The 16923-nt window shown below is 41.2% G+C and overlaps 1 long non-coding RNA gene across 1 annotated transcript; it reads right to left on the bottom strand.

Annotated features, from left to right (window-relative positions):
* Positions 1 to 1368: 1368 nt before the first annotated feature.
* On the bottom strand, positions 1369 to 16115 carry LOC125616078. The gene is made up of 2 exons (XR_007346694.1): positions 14973 to 16115; positions 1369 to 1772 (listed from the first exon to the last, which is right to left on the bottom strand). It is a non-coding gene; the product is annotated as an uncharacterized LOC125616078 (long non-coding RNA).
* Positions 16116 to 16923: the final 808 nt, after the last annotated feature.

The following is a 16923-nucleotide window of genomic DNA, read 5'->3' as shown; positions in this document are numbered from 1 at the left end:
GATCACCTCCAATCAACAGTAAACCTCTACACATTCTACCCTTTGGCCCTATCATGTCCGAACTCTCTTGCACTAGGATGGCCTAGGTCCTGGTCCTCTGTCCCCTTCCCCATCTGACTGTAGAAGTAGCCCGGATGATCTTCCAATCTTCTTTAAGTCTTGTCTGACTTTAAAATAATCATGGACATGAAATATTTCATGAATTTTTAATTATTATTATTTCTGTTATCATTGTACCATGAAATTACCAAAAGGAACTTCAAAATATCATGTGCTTATTTGTGGTCTAAGATGATTTGGATAGCAGCCCAAGATTCAACCTTCCTCAGCTTTACACAAAAATGTATATGACACAAAGAAGGGGGAAAAAAGAATGAAAATAAGGACTATCAAGTACTTGATTGCCAGAATATAGGAGGAAATGCCACCAATTAAATTCACAAAGCTGAAATGAACATAAACATCCTGGGGTGATACTGAATCACACATGGAATCTTGGAAAGAGCTCCTGCCAGCCTGCAGGGAGCAGGAAGACACCCTGCCCCTCCTTCACTGCCCCCCACAGGCTAAGGACCCAGAGTCATTACCAGCAAGGCACAGGGCAACCAGCCTCTTCTGCAGGTATGTTTTCATGCAAACTGAGTGTCTTTCAACCCCCTTCTGGCCAACAAAGCCCATGTCTCCACACAAGCAGATTCAAGCCCAAACCCCTAGGAAGTAACAGGGCAAGACATAATGGTACTAGAAACTTGGATAGCCTCCCTGTTAATCTCTGTTTCACCAGAATAGAATTCTAGCTTTCTTACTAACACACCAAACACAACTTACTAAAAGTCAAATAAATGTAACCTTTCCTGAGCAGATCCCATCTGCAGAACAAAGTCCAGCTGGCCTGCATTGCATTCGAGGCCTCCTCTATCAGATGCAATCCACCTTTATAATCTTATTTCTCATTATTTGTCCAGACATTAGTAACTCTAGCTGCATAGTATTATCCAATATCTCTAGCACATCTCTTTTCTCCCACCCTCTTGTCTAGCTTTCCCTTGTTTCTTCTGCCTGGAAGTATCCCTTCTCCCTCTGATTGAAATCTTCCACGTTAATTAAAGGTCTGTCTTTCAAGGTTCAGAACCTTCTCAACGTCTTCTAAATACTGAAACTGGAATCAATCAATCAATTCTCTGTCCTCCAATAGCATTGTCTTGGTATTTTTATTTTCATACTTACCACTGTCTGTCTTATATCGCTACCTACAGACTGAATGTTTTTTATTAGCTGACACATACCACAGTGCCTTCTGTTTCAAAATGTGCAATACACATATTGTTGAGCTAATTGAAGACAAGATGAAAATGAACTAGAGGGAGCTTCTTGCATAGATCTCAATTTTTACTATTCCATTTCATATTTCTCTTCAAAACAATAGCTGAGTTTTGTCACGAAGCCAAGATGCAGACTGAAAAGGAACTATATCTTGAATTTCCTTTGCAATTTTGAGGAGGAAACCCATAGGTGACACCTTCCCTGACAAAGGAAAGAGGAACTAGAGGCCACAGAGGTGGAGGAGGTGGAAACTGAGGTCATAAAACAAAAGGAAATCCTGTTTTCCAGTCTCCACAAACTGGGTCCAGTTGTTGATCTCTCCTGTTGAATTGGAGCAATAAAACATGTCCCGGACGCTGCGCAGATGCTGCAGGAGTGGGAGAAGCAGGAGTGACCCAACAATATACAGGTGAGGTTCATCTCAGTTGTCTCCTTCTTCCTTCTTCCCACTGCAAGATAGAAAATCGATGTCAATTTTAAAGCCAGTTATACATTTGTTGCACAACAGAGAAGCTTTCAGCACCATTTTTAGTAATTTCCAGTTCAGCCAGCGCTGAACTTAGTCAGACCTGCACTTAGAACCCCTGGGAGAAATCGTCCTTCTTAGTGGTCTCAGGAATACACGTTCCATGATGGTTTGGGAAGGCACAAAAGTTGTGTTTCCCATCCCTTTTCTCACCAATTCAAAAGCAAAATGCTCTCACTTCTCAGTCATTGATTCAACAAGTATTAATGGAGGTCTGCTAAGCTCCAAGTGCTGCGCTAAGAGCTGGAGGCAAACTGAGGAGGAAAGGTGGCAAGGCCCTTGACCCCAGGGGCCCCTTTCCCTTGGGAGAGACAGACACCAATCAAGTAATGTCAATTTTCCTGCCATCAAAGTTAGTCCTTGGACAGGATAGGAGACTCCAGAACAGAGGAGGACCTGGGTTCCTCTGAAGACTTAGAAAACTTTCCCCAAATAACTGGGACACTGAGTTAAAGGCTGCCTGTACAACACAGCAGGGTGAGGGAGGACAACGTTCTAGCAGAGAAAAAAGGACTCACAGAGACCCCGCTGCCGGAGAAATGATATTCACACACAGCGTTTAAGACTCAATCATCACGATCACAGCACACCACATTCTCTTTCTGCAGTATTTTTTAGTAGCCAAAGTTCTGGGATTCTGCATACTCTTCTAGTTCATAAAAAAGCTAAGTATTTAGCTGTTTAGAAAGTCTAAAAGTAAAAACTGGGTTAAGAATTTGGGTGATAAATATAAGTTTTAATATGAGGTAAAGAAAAAAACATGAGAATAGCAGAGTTTGTGCTGAAAATTTTGAGTTTAGTTTCTTATTCTGTAACCCATCCTCCTTCCCCTCAAACCCCCCAAGCCGAAAGGCCTGGTCACAGTGCCTAAATCTTCCTCTGTTCTGTACTCTCAAATGAAAGGCAGCCAGACAAAGAGTAACTCAGAAAAACTGATCTCACTATCAGTTTTTCTCAGCATTACTATTCTTAGATGGCTCTTAGACCATTCTGATCCATTTTGCTTGAAGGTCTTAGGATAGACCAATAGTATGGGAAAAAAATTAAACAAGAGGAAACTGGTAAGTCTTGCCATCTGAGAGTTTATTTCTTAAACTTTCCAAAGTTTGTTTTACTGATTCAGAATGACTCTTGAAACCATGATATGATTCAGTGTTTTTTTTTTTTTGTTGTTGTTGTTGGCCAGCATGCTCTGGTTTCTGTCTTGGCAGGGACAATATATTAATCTCCTCCTATAATCCTGACACAAAGGATTGGCCCAGTATTTATTAATTTACCTTTCACTTAAATTGGTTTTGCCTTTAGCTGCACTGCCTTTAACATTCTGGACGAACCATTCCTGTTTTTAGCATAATGTAAGATGGGGTCAAACTTCTACTTCTCCAGCTGTGCTTAATAAATAAAACTAATAGCTGAGATTGATTACCCATTTAGACAGCAAACTACAAAACCCAAGATGGATCGTGTAATTTGCAGCTCTATGACAGGTATTAAATTTCAAGGCATAAGATAAATAATTCATGTAAATAATAAGCAAGACACCCATGAATAAAGTTTGTGGTAATCCTCTTACAGAAGGTGAAATAAATGACAAATTTCATTAACCCTTGACTTAGGATATCCTGTAAATGCATTTTAACTAATAATTGACTACTTGAGACTGAGGTAAAAATTAAAAAATTCTGTTACCTGTTTTCTTAATGAGAGACTTTCTTAATTAAATATCTAGACAGACTTCTCAAAAAGTGATCTCCAGATCTACATTTTTCTTACACTACTCTAAAGTTAACCTACCACATTGTGATTTAGAAAATTAAAGTTACACAGATCATTCAGGAAGAGGAAATACAGGCAAAGGATATGAATGTCAAATCCTTCTCTTTTGGTGCCTGACAAATAGAACCAAATGGATAAAATATGAAGTAAGTGTTGAACTTTATTTATACTTTTTATATACTTAAATTTGAATGCTTTAGGGGCTGGAGATATAGCTCAGTCGGTAGAATGCTTGCCTGGCATGCATAAGGCCCTGGGTTCAATCCCCAGCACCACCAAAAAATTGAATGCTTTCCAGTGACATAACCACTTAACCTGCTCCCCACAGGCACAGGTTTCTTAATTTGCAACCTAGGAATTAAAAATTCCACTTCTTTATTGAGTAGCTTTGTGGCTAGATTTGAGGAAGCCAAGATAAGGCTGAAACTCTGAGGAAGATATATAAATGAGAGATGACTGTTTCTCAGAACTTCTAATGAAGGACTGTACCCATCAGCCCTGCCACTGAGACATTCCAGCCCAGGATTAGGGAGTGGGTAGATTTCTAAGCCATCCAGAACAGGACCTGTGGCCCCCGGGACATAGTTCTTCAGCCCCAGGGATGCAAAGATGAGATTGTGTATGTCCCCTGCAGCTCCAGCGGACTTGAATACTCAGCCATGGATACAGAGCTTTGGTCAGTTAAGCCCTCCCTGAGCATGTCTATAAGGCAGCAAGCAGACTAGGTTTTTCTGGAATGTTCTAAAGATGAAGAGAGTCCCTGCGTTCCAAGATTTATGAATTTGTGATGAAAATTGTATGCAGTGAACTTTTTAATAATTTTTAGAGTCTTTATTATTAGCATTACTCCAATTTTACAGATAAGAAAACAAAGGCACAGAGAGTTTTGCTGAGTATTTTTTTCAGCACAGCAAAGAAAGTGAGGGACGAAAATGAAATTTCACCTCCAGCCTTTACCTCACTCTTTATCTTGATGTTTACAAGGAAGCAGAGAGACTTGCCACTGGGGTTCCTTTTTGTGTTAAATTTTGCTTTTCTCACAGGATTAACAGTTAACTAATCTTTACTAGGGATAAGAGTTTGAATTTTAGAAACTCAGTTCTTGTATAAAAGTGTTGGAACAATGACAGGTCTGGGCATAAGTTCTCCTGAGTAACTCTGTTTATTTGGAAACAATTGCCTGAGATTGGGTGGCTTCTGCAGTCACGATAATGAGTTACATAATCAAGGTGACCCCACCTAGGGGATCCAATTGGTCTTTGAAAATTTCCAGTGAGGATTAGAAATGAGTCAAGAGGTCACATTTAGATCCCAGCTAGGCTTTGTATTTGGAGAGTTTAGAGGAGTTGTGGGTGGCTTTGAGACCCACCAGAAGCTTTGCATCCACCTATCTGGAGCTGCTCCCAGACCCAAAGACGGCGTCACCCTATCCCCAGACCCAAAGACAGGTTCCCCCTATGGCAAATCCTTCATCACCCATCAAATCTGAAACCAGCACCTTCAGTGCCAAGCCCGCGCCCCAGGGCTTCTTTCTTCTTCGTCTTCCCAGCAACTGTTGTTGCCTGCAGGTGGCTGACTTCTTGGCCCCACACCTGGGGTGTAAGAGGCAAAAAGAAAACCCGGGAAACTCACAGGTGGGTCACTTCTTGGGTTTGCCATGTGCAGAGCTTTCGCTGTACTTAGCAGAATAAATGGGGAAAAGTATGTCCACTCCATTTCTCCAGAAGTGGGAGTGTGTGCCTCTCTCTCTTTCTGTCTCTCTCTCTCCCTCTTTCTTTTGTGTGTGTTACAGTACATGTAACATAAAATCTGCTGGGTTAACCAGGTTAAGTGTACAGTTCAGTGGCACTAAGTACTTTCACAACCTCACCACCATGCAGCTCAGAATGTTTTGATTACCTTAAGTAGAATTCTATATCCATTTAATGCTAATTCCCACTCCCTCCTCCACCCCAGCCCCTGGTAACCTTGAGTCTACTTTCTATGTCTATGAATTTGCCTGTTCTAGATATTTCATGCAAATGGAATCATGCAGAACTTGTCCATTGTGATTGACTTATTTCACTTTCCACATTGTCCAGGTTATCTACATAGTAATATGCATCAGCATGCCCTTTTTTCCATGGCTGAGTAATATTTCACCATATAGTTATACAGTACACCATGCTGCCTATTCATTCTCCTGTTGGTGGACGCTTGGATTGGTTTGAACTTGCCCTTGGACAAAGCAGTGCTGAGAGTTATGGTGAGAAGGGACAGTGGACATGTGTGAGGGGTTTACTTGCAGAACAGAGACAGCTCGATTCTTGAGATGTAAATCCAGCATCCTCCAACAATCCCCAGCCAGTTTTCCTTTAGGAAACCTGAGAAAGGCTATCTTATGTGTTTGGCAGCCTTCTGCTTATTTACTTTAATAACCTTCCAGTGTGGATCAGTCCACAATATAATCTGACACTTTTCAAATGCCAAAAGAAAAAATAACATGGTGAGTCTGTGCACATCCCTGCTCCCCGGGGCCTCAGCAGTCCCTGTCAGAGCCCAGCCCTGTGCAGACTGTTGCAGCACTGCCACTGAGCCTCCGAGCTAAGGCATCAAGTCCTGTAACCGAGGTTACTGGGTAAGAGACTTGCTTGAAGACAGTGGAACCTGAGAACTGAGAAGTGTGCCCACTGACGGTCCCCGCCCCTGCAAGGCATGTGGACGTCAGCTTCCTGGAACGTGCTCCACATTCCTGGAGGCTCCATTCAGTGGCCAGTGTCATGCGGTGACCCCCAAATTCTTACTCAAAAATGAGCAGTCCACAAATAAAACCTAACCTTTTGTCACTAAAGCTAAAGGCTTGGTACTCAATCTGTGGTACTTATTGGAAGGTGATGGGACAGTCAAGAGTTGGAGCCAAGTAGAAGGAAGATAGGTCACTGGAGGTGTGGCCTTGAAGGGACACTGGGACCCCAGCCCCTTCTCTCTCTCATGCTTCCTGGCCACCATGAGGAGAGCACCACTGCTCCACCAAATGCTTCCTGTCATGATATTCTGCCTTGCCACAGGCTCAAAAGCAATGGAGTCAGCCAACTATGGTCTGAAACCATGAGACAAAAGAAAATTTTCCTGTTTTAAGTTGTGTCTCTCTGGTATTTTCTTATAGTGACAGAAAGCTGGCTGAAAAAAAAGGGTAAAACAAATAATCCCAGTTCCTCCCCCAAGTTTAAAACTTGTAGCCACACTGCCATCAGAGTATCAGAGGACTGACTTTAGTTCAAATATTAAATATTTTAGGGTAGAAGACAGTTTTATTTTTCTTTTTAGACAATCTTTCTGCCTTGTGATGAACTCAGATTTAGATTTTGGCTGTGCTTTCCTGTGTGTCAATTCTGCTCATGACAAACATCAGAAATGGCATTCTGGGTATGTGAAATTCAGGGAAAGTCAAATCCTCATTTATAATGAAATCTGGAAAATAATTTGATGAAGAAGGAGCCTTGGTCCAATTCCAAACACTTATAAAATGCTGGATATAATATATCAAATGTAGTTACCTCAAAGCCAAGATTATGTGGTAGAATGGGAAATCACTGTGTACAAAAGCAGAGAAAAAATTCAAACCTAGAGTGGAAAGTATGAATTGAGGCTGAAGCTGTCAACAGGACTACAGGACCCAGTGAGAGTCCAGAGCCTGAGAATGATGGTAGGTAAAAAATGACACCAAGAATCCTTAGGCTTCTCAGTATGCAAGTTACTCAGAAACCATGCGTGGAACCTGAGGGTAGGCTGACAGCATCATCTAGTTTGCCTGGGTCAGTCCCGAGGCCTGTTGTCCTGTCTTTATTATTAATAGCATCCCTCTTTGCTCTCAAGGGTATCTAAATCTAGATGATGAAAAAGATGGTCAAGAGTTTCATTTTCAATTGATTTGAAATTTAAGTGTAAAGCTATCTTAGAGAAGACTGCAAGTTTACAAATGTGACTATCAACCAGAAGTGCCAAATCTCCCTCACTGCAGTCAAGGCAAGAAAGAAGGCCTTGTATTTATAGGAGAAGCTCCACCTGTTTCTGGGCAAGTCAGGTACTGTCTGAAAGAGGAACTAAATGATTCTGTATGACTTTTCAGTTTCTACAGAAGACAACTAGAAAACTATCGCTGCATAAGAACTACAATAAATGGTAAGCCAAAGCAGAACACCTCCTTGTGTATTTGTTGAATAGCTACAGGAAAAACTCAAATGCTCCTGGATTGCCCACTCTTTGGAGGGCTGGCACTGGGCTCTATGCCTGGATCTGTGAGCTAGGCTGCAGCCCAGGCTTTACATTGCAAGACCTGGCTATTATCTGTAGCTCGTGCACTGCATTTTGTTATTAAATCTGCATGAGAGAAAGTATTTCCTTCATTGCAGAAAGGACAAACTACCTGGCAGAACCCTCTGTGACACACTGTCACATAGCAGTTCCAGAAGCCATTGTTATCAATGCAATTATTACCATGTGCCATTATTATCATGTGCAATTAGGTTCTGAGAAATACTTGGGCCATAATACCTGACTAACACTGACAATAGAATGCCATTGGTTTCCAATGCAAAGCTAATGGGGGTGTGAGGAAACACATTCCAATGGAACAAACTTGCCTTTGTGAGGAATCTAGTTGTGAGTGGCAGAAGCCCACTGATATCAACTTAATGGAAAATTTCATAGAAGATTGGCATGGAGGAGGGATCTCACATGCCAACAGTGGAACATGTACTTTGGTTTCCTCCTAAAGAGAAATGGTCTCCAGAGCTAAGTGAAACACCACCTCTGAACTAGGTGAGTCACCACTGCTTTTCTCTTGATTCTAAGAATCTACTTTGTTGACATTTCCTGTAGATTGTCATTCTCTAATGATGAAGGCTCAGTGCAGCTTTCTCATACTTTCTAGTTTGAACGCCCATCCCTCTGGATGCCAGTTCTAAATTCAAGAGGAAACAGACCTGACTGGCCCATGAGCAAGGCATGATGTACCAATGCCTAGAACAGGGAACACATGTGCCACCAACACAAGTCCTCTAGAGTATGACAAAAACCCCAAAGGAAACTACAAAAATAAATGGTCACATGCACTATATTCTATCTCTTTAGTACCAAGAATCCATATTTTATTTTTCCCAAATACATTTGGAAATAAGTTGGGCATATGGGCACACAGAAGTATAATGTTCTGAGTAGGTAGGAATTCCATTTTAGCACATTCAACTGTGCTTCTAAAATCTGTACGGGAGTAGATTGGATTGTGTAGTTAGTAAGCATCATGCCCAGGGTCCCTAACCAAGGCAGCCACTGGGGACTCACAAGGCTGGTGTCCTCAGTGCTCCACCCTGTCTGCTGCATCTGACTAGTCTTGAAGTTTCTGTACCCACCCACCATCTCTGAGCTTTCCTGTCCTGCCTACACCAGGCCTGAGGCTGGAATGAAAGACAGGATCCTTAATAAGGGAATTAAAAACATAAATATTTCCTTCGCAGCCGGTCCAAGTCCTGCCACTCAGACATCCTTGATTTCTAAGCAAGAAACACTCCTGAAATTTTAAGGAGACACAAGACAAAAAACTATAGCAAGGGTATGTTTATGTTTTTATAAATTAGCTTAATATTCTTTAACCTCAATGACTTTTATCTTTTAAAAGTTATTTGCCTTGGTGATTTGTTTTATTATTGTTATTTTTTATCTAATTGAAATAATTTTTTATTGAAACAGAAGTTGATGTGATTATTTTAAAGTGTAATTTCACATGCAATGAAATTTCATGCAATGAAAATTTTATTTTCATTTCACATAAAAATGAAAGGCTTTCTACATTTCCTACTCTTCAGTCAGATCCAGAATTTGTTTGTCTTAATAGAAGGATTTGGTAAGAAAAACAAATGACTGACTAAAGGATGTGGCCCAGCTGTAATTGTTCTGTATTAAGCCTATGTCACTGCTCTTTGAGGAATTACAGCTATTTGAAATTTCACCGTTACAGTTTTCCTTCATTTAGAGTTTAAGTTCAAAGCTGAAAAATAGCATTGATCTTTAAGTATTATGAAACTAGAAATAATATCCTTTAATAGACAGAATGCAATAATTCAATAACATGGAAATTTATTATAACTGTAATGCCATTTAATATTTTATATTCAATCTAATTCAATCAATACTTATTAAATATATACCATTGACTAGCTAGAGCAGTATAGAGATTAGAAAGACAGAAACATTATAGCTTCTACCCCCTCCCCCAACTTTCATGGGTCCCCAAACCAGCTAAAATGACAGATGGAGATAAACATAATACAAGATAAACTGTGGTACACATGAGAAGAGAGGTATAAAGTGGGGAATCTGGTGAGAGATTAATTCATGTGTAAGGGACAAATGGGGAGGAAGAATTTAAGTTAAATTCTGGATTTGAAGTATGTAATCTTGTTATTCTGTATCCTCGTAGACATTTTCAGGATCACCATTGACTTTAAGTGTGATTTTTTACTTCAGAAAATGTAGAATGAATATTTAATAATATTGTTGATTTTTAACCCCAGGGCAAATCAGAATCATGTAGAGGATTTGTCCAATTTACTCAATGTGCTATTGGTGTAAAGACCGATATCTGTTCAGGTGACACCTGGGGTCACAAATGTGAACGGTAAATTCTACCTCCAGTAACATCAAGGTGTTCATTGGCCACTGTAGCTTGTTTTTGTTTTTTTTCCCCCCAGAAAATTTTCTTAGCTATACTCGACCATAAACCACATTATGCCTAACAAAATTCTGATTTTCACTACAAGTATTTATTATTATTATTGCTCTACTATTACATCTGGCACATCTACATTTTTTTTCTTTTTATTGCCCAAATGCTTCACTTACATGTAAATTATTGTTCTTTATGGTTTTGTTACTGAAAAGACTTTTCCACAGCAAGTTACAAAAAAAAAAAAAAATCCAAGGAAAACACTTTAAATTACATTATTTACCAAAAAGACCACCTTTACATATTACTAGGCTAATGAAATGCATCTTTCAATCAAATCCATTTTTACATAATGCACGTCAATAATCACTACCATAAAAAATAACCATAAGCAAGACTTTTATCCTACCTGTCTGTACTTTCTTTTCTACTCTTCATTTTACTTTTATTTGTGAAAGTTTGAATTGCTCCTCAGTGCCCTTGGGTCCATGATTACTTCTCATGACAATTCTTTGATGACACCCACATTTCAAATTATTCATTATTTTGAATAATGCCTTAATTTCAAATGCACTCTGTACTCCCACTTTTTCTCCTGTATTATTTTTCCTTACATTAGTTTTGCACCTTTTATAATCTTGCGTTGAGAGTTCTAACTTCTGATATTTCCCAAGTGGCATCCCTGTAACACTACTGTGAGGGGGATTATGGATCCAGTGATTTGGAATCTCCCTCATCTTGCTCCGACTCAATCCCTGCTTTCTTCCTTTGCTCTTCTGGATCCTTGCATCCTCCCATCTGTCCCATCTAGCCTTTCCTTTGTCCACCTCCTTCAAAAGGTGTTTCCAGTATGAATTGGCCTCAGCTTTCCTTGACTATCTAATTCAGGTTTCCTTCCTGTTTCTCTTGCCCTCTAGGAATTCATGTACAAAGTAGACATTATATTATCATGTTCTTAGGAAGCATTTGCATCTATAATTTTGTTCCCTTCTTTAATTATGTTTTCTTTTATTATTTATCTATATTTTATTACACACCCTTTAAACTCTCTCATTTTCCCTTATTGGCATTAATTTTACATAATGCGATTGGTTTATTAATGTATTTCTCTCCTGCTAGAACACAAGCTCATTTGGCTATTCATTTACTGTTCAGAACTCAGAAAAATATACATACTGAGTGTTTAATAAATATCTTTATCACATCATTCATCATTTCATTCAAGAGAATGAAAGTAGTCACAAATGCTTGCTGAATTTTTTAAAACACCATTTTGTCTGGAATTCCTCCCAATTTCTGTAAGAGTTGAGATGTATCTGACTATAGGGTACAGAGAATCTAATAGACTTACAGCAAAGGACACTGGATGTTTACTTAGCCATGAGCCACAGGAGAGCAGTTCCAGGGTGGGCTTGAGGTTCAATGTCCTCAACCAGGATCTAGGTTCTTCCCATCTTCCCTCAGAACCCTTGAGCTCTTTAGATTCTTCAGGGTTTTTTCGTTTTCTTCCCTACATTTTAATCATTAAGCAGTTTCTTTTAGAAATGTTTTCCGATTAAAGTTGTCTTTTGAAACATTTGCTTTCTTAACAAACAGGTTTCCTCATTGACTTGTTTACATATGCATTCAGTGTCTATACTCTAATTCTTTTTCTTTCCGAAAGCACTAAGACATGTCACATTTTCAAAAGAAGAGCAAGCTTATTTGCCCCTTCCTTTCCACTCCTCATGTGGACTTGTTTCTCAATGTATTAGGAGCCTCAGAGGCTAGGAAAATTTCATCTGTTCCTTTTATAATTGCCAGCAGCCCTTCACAGGTGCTAATGTACTTTATATGTCCTTTCTCTTTATGATTAATCAGAGACATGCACGTATTAAAAGGAAGCAATTTGAATCAGGGTTTTAGAGCCAATAAGTACCGGTCATATTACAAACATCTTCTATTAACTTATTTGTACTAAATTTCTTTATGTATTTGCTTCTTGTGCGCATCAGGAAGTCCCAGAACACAGTGTATTTTATTTCCCACTTTGTTCCACCTTTTCCAACATCTTTCACAGAAAGGAAGAAAGAAGCTAGGTTTCTATGGTAACACATGTGTGACAATTGAGGGTATCTGGATATAGGTGAGATAACTCCCTTTCAGATCCAGTGGGGAGAAAAGAAATGAAGTTTCTCTCCCCCTCCCCCTCCCTCTCCCTCTCCCTCTCTTTTCTCACAGAAACATACTTCTGAAACTGCAGGGACCCCACAGTGTCAGTGTATAGTGTTGAGTTTCTACTGTCATAAAGATTTACTGCTCTTGGGGAAAAAATCATTTTCACCTTATCTCTTTTTTGTTTTCTTTCCTACAAAAAAATGAAGATATATATTTTTATTTCTAAAATCAAGCCTGGAATAAAGGTTATACAGACACATAAATGAACATGATCAAGGGGTCAGGAAATAGACACCCATCTCCCACCCAAATCTTCAAATTCTCTAAATGTCCTCACATCCTTCTTACAGCAGCTAACCTTTTAACCACTATGCTACATACAGCCACAAATCAAAGGAGCCCTTCCATCTCTGCCCCTCCCAGACTCCGCCAGCATCGGCCTGGTCTCCATACCACCAATATCCAAGCCAAAGTAGATACAAAAAATAAGCTACTACCCATTGTGTTTCTTTTGCTTTATGGCAATGAATGGGAATGAAAACTGAGGCCTGTCATATGAGAAACATAAATGGTCACAATCACTCCATGGGCTGCAGTTTCTACACTTCTCCCTATTGAAAAAGTCAACATGATGAAAGGTCAGGGAAAATAGCTTGAGGAATGTCAAAAAGCTATTATTCTAAGTGGGGTGCTAGGTTGCCCCTCACTATTTTTGTAACAACTGCTATTAGATGCACTACAATCTAGAGTTTCCCAACTTTGGGGACCTAGGAATAATGAAAACAGATGCCTAAATTTACCTTGAGTATCCATAACCCCAATGCAAAATTTTCAAAAAAAGAAACATCATGGTACCTTTATCCCTTGCAAAGTGAATGAATTGTCAGTACTACTGTAATGCAAGGTACAACATGGGCTGTCATGACCTTTACAGACAGAGTTTGATGATTCTTGACTCAACTTAATCCTCAGCAAGCATAGGAACTTCTTATCATCAAGATGCACAATTTGCAGCCTACAAGAGACAGTCTGTCCTCAGAAAAATGAAGCTGCTACTAATCATAAAAACACATATCAGTTTTACACAAAATATGAGACTTCTATAAAGCTAGGTGAACATTGTGTTTACCTATATGATCCTCTTGAATTATAGCCATTGTTGCTCAGGTATGACATATCCATGTAAGCTCTATGTTTAAATTTACTTCTTTACATTACTAGATTCGATTGAGATATGATTCTTGTCAGTTTACATTCCCTTAAAACATTTCTGATATTTTATTTTTCTCAGAGTGCTTTCACCACGATTCTGGTAGTTCAGATTTAACTTCTCATAGTTTGTCAATATGTAACCAAGAAGTAATAACTGAATTATACTGCCAGTTCTCATATCCATGGGTTCTGCAACCACGGATTTAACCAATCAGATCAAATTCTGCATCAGTACCCAACATGTACTGCCTTTTCCCCCTAGTCTTTATGCCCTAAACCATACAATATAGCAATTATTTGCATAGCATTTACATTCTATTAGGCATTATAAGCAGTCTAGAAATGACAAAGTATAGAGAAAGATGTGTATAGATTATATGCAAATATACCATGTTATGTAATCTGCAGATTTTGGGATATGTGTGTGGGTATCCTTTCTGAAAACAATCTTCTGGGTATCAGAGACAGCTGTATTTTACTGAGGAACAATTGCAATTTATATTTTAAGTTTGACAGGATATTTGTCCTCAATTATTTTAAACAAAAACTTGGTGCGTGTTATACTACAGCAAGGTAATGCAAACATAGTTAGTTATCCACTAACATAATGGTATAATGGAGCTATCAGAGCAGGAGGACATTGAAAAATCCGAGTACACCTTTATAGTAATTTGATAGTTGATAGAAAAGGTGGGGAACATCTGTTTTTTAGAGAAACTCAGATCAAAATCCTCTCTAGGATGACCTTGTGGGAAAGAAGAATGGTGGGTAGGTATACTAGGATCTAACATTAGAACTACAGAAATGTATTGTTCTCAAGAAATGTGAGATAGCAATGGACACGGGGAGACCTGTTCGAGAAGGAAATGTTTTAGAAAAGCTAAATACAGCAATCAGTGATTCCAAAAAAAAAAAAAAAAAAAAAAAAAAACCCACAGTCGAGGATGATTGAAGATGTAAAGCTTCTTAAATATGATCGTATGGGAGACGGTGTGCAACTAAGTTCTAATATCAAAGACACAGTGCTAAATTTTTAGTAGTGCAAGAAAAAAGAAATGTTTTAGAAGGCACGCATGGAAGACCAATGCGACTGCAGCACGGTGCCTCCTAAGGACCGGAAAATTTCTCACCCTAAAGACAAAAGTCCCTGTTTTCTCGATTCAGCCCACGATTCAGCCCACATCCCTCAGCACCACTTCCATGCCCATCTTTCAGGCAGAATGCCACGGAGACGACGTTAAAAGCAGAATTCATCACTCTCGCCTGCCAACGCACCCAGTTCCTTTGCCAGAACAGAGCACCGCAACGAGCCCTTCCATCTCCGCCCCTCCCAGACTCAGCCAGTGTTGGCCCGGTCTCCATACCACCAGCCCTCGGAGGCAAGGGAATTGCGAGTCCTGGTTGGCTCAGCCCAAACCTCCGTCATTCATCAGCTCACCTATGATTGGTTGGCAGAGCGTGCGCAAGAGCAAATGCCCAGCCTGGTGAGGCTCTGGGAGGTGGGTTGGCTGAGTCTAGACTAGGGTTTTCCCCATTGGTTGAAGTTGGTCGGTGGGGGGGGGACACATAGCACCAAACATCTCTCTATTGGTTGTGAGTGGTACCATGGGGTGCAGAGGCGTGATCTAATTGGTTAGAACGAATCCCAGCTTCCTACTAGATGCCCCCAGCAGGCTGTTGCTATGAGGTATCGCCGAGCCTTCCCGCTGCCGGTGGGAGCTCCGTTTTCCAGGTTTTCCGTGCGCCGATGGCTGTCAGGGCGTGGGAAGAGCTCGACTTGAGGGCACCGAAAAGGGGCGGGTCTGGAGGACGTCATCGGGCGTGGACCTGGCTTACGTGGTGTCTGGGCGCCCCTGACTAGCTCTAGGGCGTAGGGCCGAAGGGCCGGCTCTTCCTTTCCTCAGTGTCTGGGCGTTTGAAACCAAGCTACAGCTCATTGTTTCACCAGCCTCAGGCAGAGACCTGGAGGCGCTTCTCTCCTTAAAGGTTCACATCGTTCTGTTTATACAAGAACGAAGACCCCCGGAATACTCTGGGTGGTATAGGGCAGGGGCACTCAGTGACTCCCTTTGGACATCGCGCATCTAGTCTTCTCACCTTCCACCCTGGAAGTTCCCATGGCCCCTCTACCTCATCTTCTCTGCCAAATTCTGAGCGTGGGAGTCTCAAATGGACTTTACCCCTGCCGCAAGCGGGAAGCGCGCACGCGCATTTCGCAGGCGCTAGGGTTTGCCGCGGGTGTGCGGGGTTGGGTGTTGCCGAGCGGACGTGAAGCTTGTTTATCCCAGGGCGGGACTACGCTTCTGCGCGGTGCAGGGCCTCCCGGGAGCGCGCGCGGCCGGTTGCCTAGGCGACAGGGATTGGGGGCGGGGCTGTGTCGTGGCTCCGCCCCGGCCGCCGACCCCGCCTCCGGCAGCGCTGCGGCTGTGNGGACCAGATCATCCGAGTGAAGCGGTGAGCCGGCCGGGTGGCCCCACAGGGTGCTGGGAGCTTGGCGGCTGCAGCTCGGAGTCGCAGTCCGGCGGCCTGAGCTCCCCGCGCGGGCCGCGGGGAGGGAGCTGTGTAGGGAGAGGGCGTCGAGCTTTGGGCTTTAGCATTCTCCGCTCCGCCTGAAGCTCAAATTTGAGTGCTTTGTCTCACTACTAAAATTTGGCATTCCTTTAACCCACGGCAGAGCCCTTTGTCTTTTGGATGTTGTTGGTAGTGCCGGTGCAGAACCCCAAAGGAAACAAAGTTTGAAACTTGCCGGTGGACGGGAGAGGGGTGGGTAAGTGCGTCGGGGAGAGGAGAGCTGTGCGAGTGTAGGTGAGACGTCTGCAGATAACACACACACACACACACACACACACACACACGCACGCACGCACCCCTACCTTTGCAATGTTTGACAGCAAAATTTTCACACATGTATCCTGTAATGATGTCAGTTCGAGAAGAAGGAGACCTTTATCTTTTCAGAAAAGATTTAATGCTGCCAGGCGTTTTGCAAAAATGAACTCTCATTTAATGCGAAACTTTAAAGACAGATTATCAAATTATTTGAAGACATCCTAACAGCTCAGTGGGGTTGCGAGATTATTTGCATATGATAGTACAAATATGCCATTCACAGTAAAATAATGCATCTTAACTTTTTCCTTATTTAATCTATTCACTTTTATCCTCAGGCGGTGGGATGGGGTGGGGGTCAGAATGGAGGGATAAAAGCATTTCTCAAAACAAAATA

Source organism: Marmota marmota, unplaced genomic scaffold, assembly GCF_001458135.2.
Source record: "Marmota marmota marmota unplaced genomic scaffold, marMar, whole genome shotgun sequence".
Lineage (NCBI taxonomy): Eukaryota > Metazoa > Chordata > Mammalia > Rodentia > Sciuridae > Marmota > Marmota marmota.
This window is presented reverse-complemented; position numbering and strand designations above follow the sequence as displayed.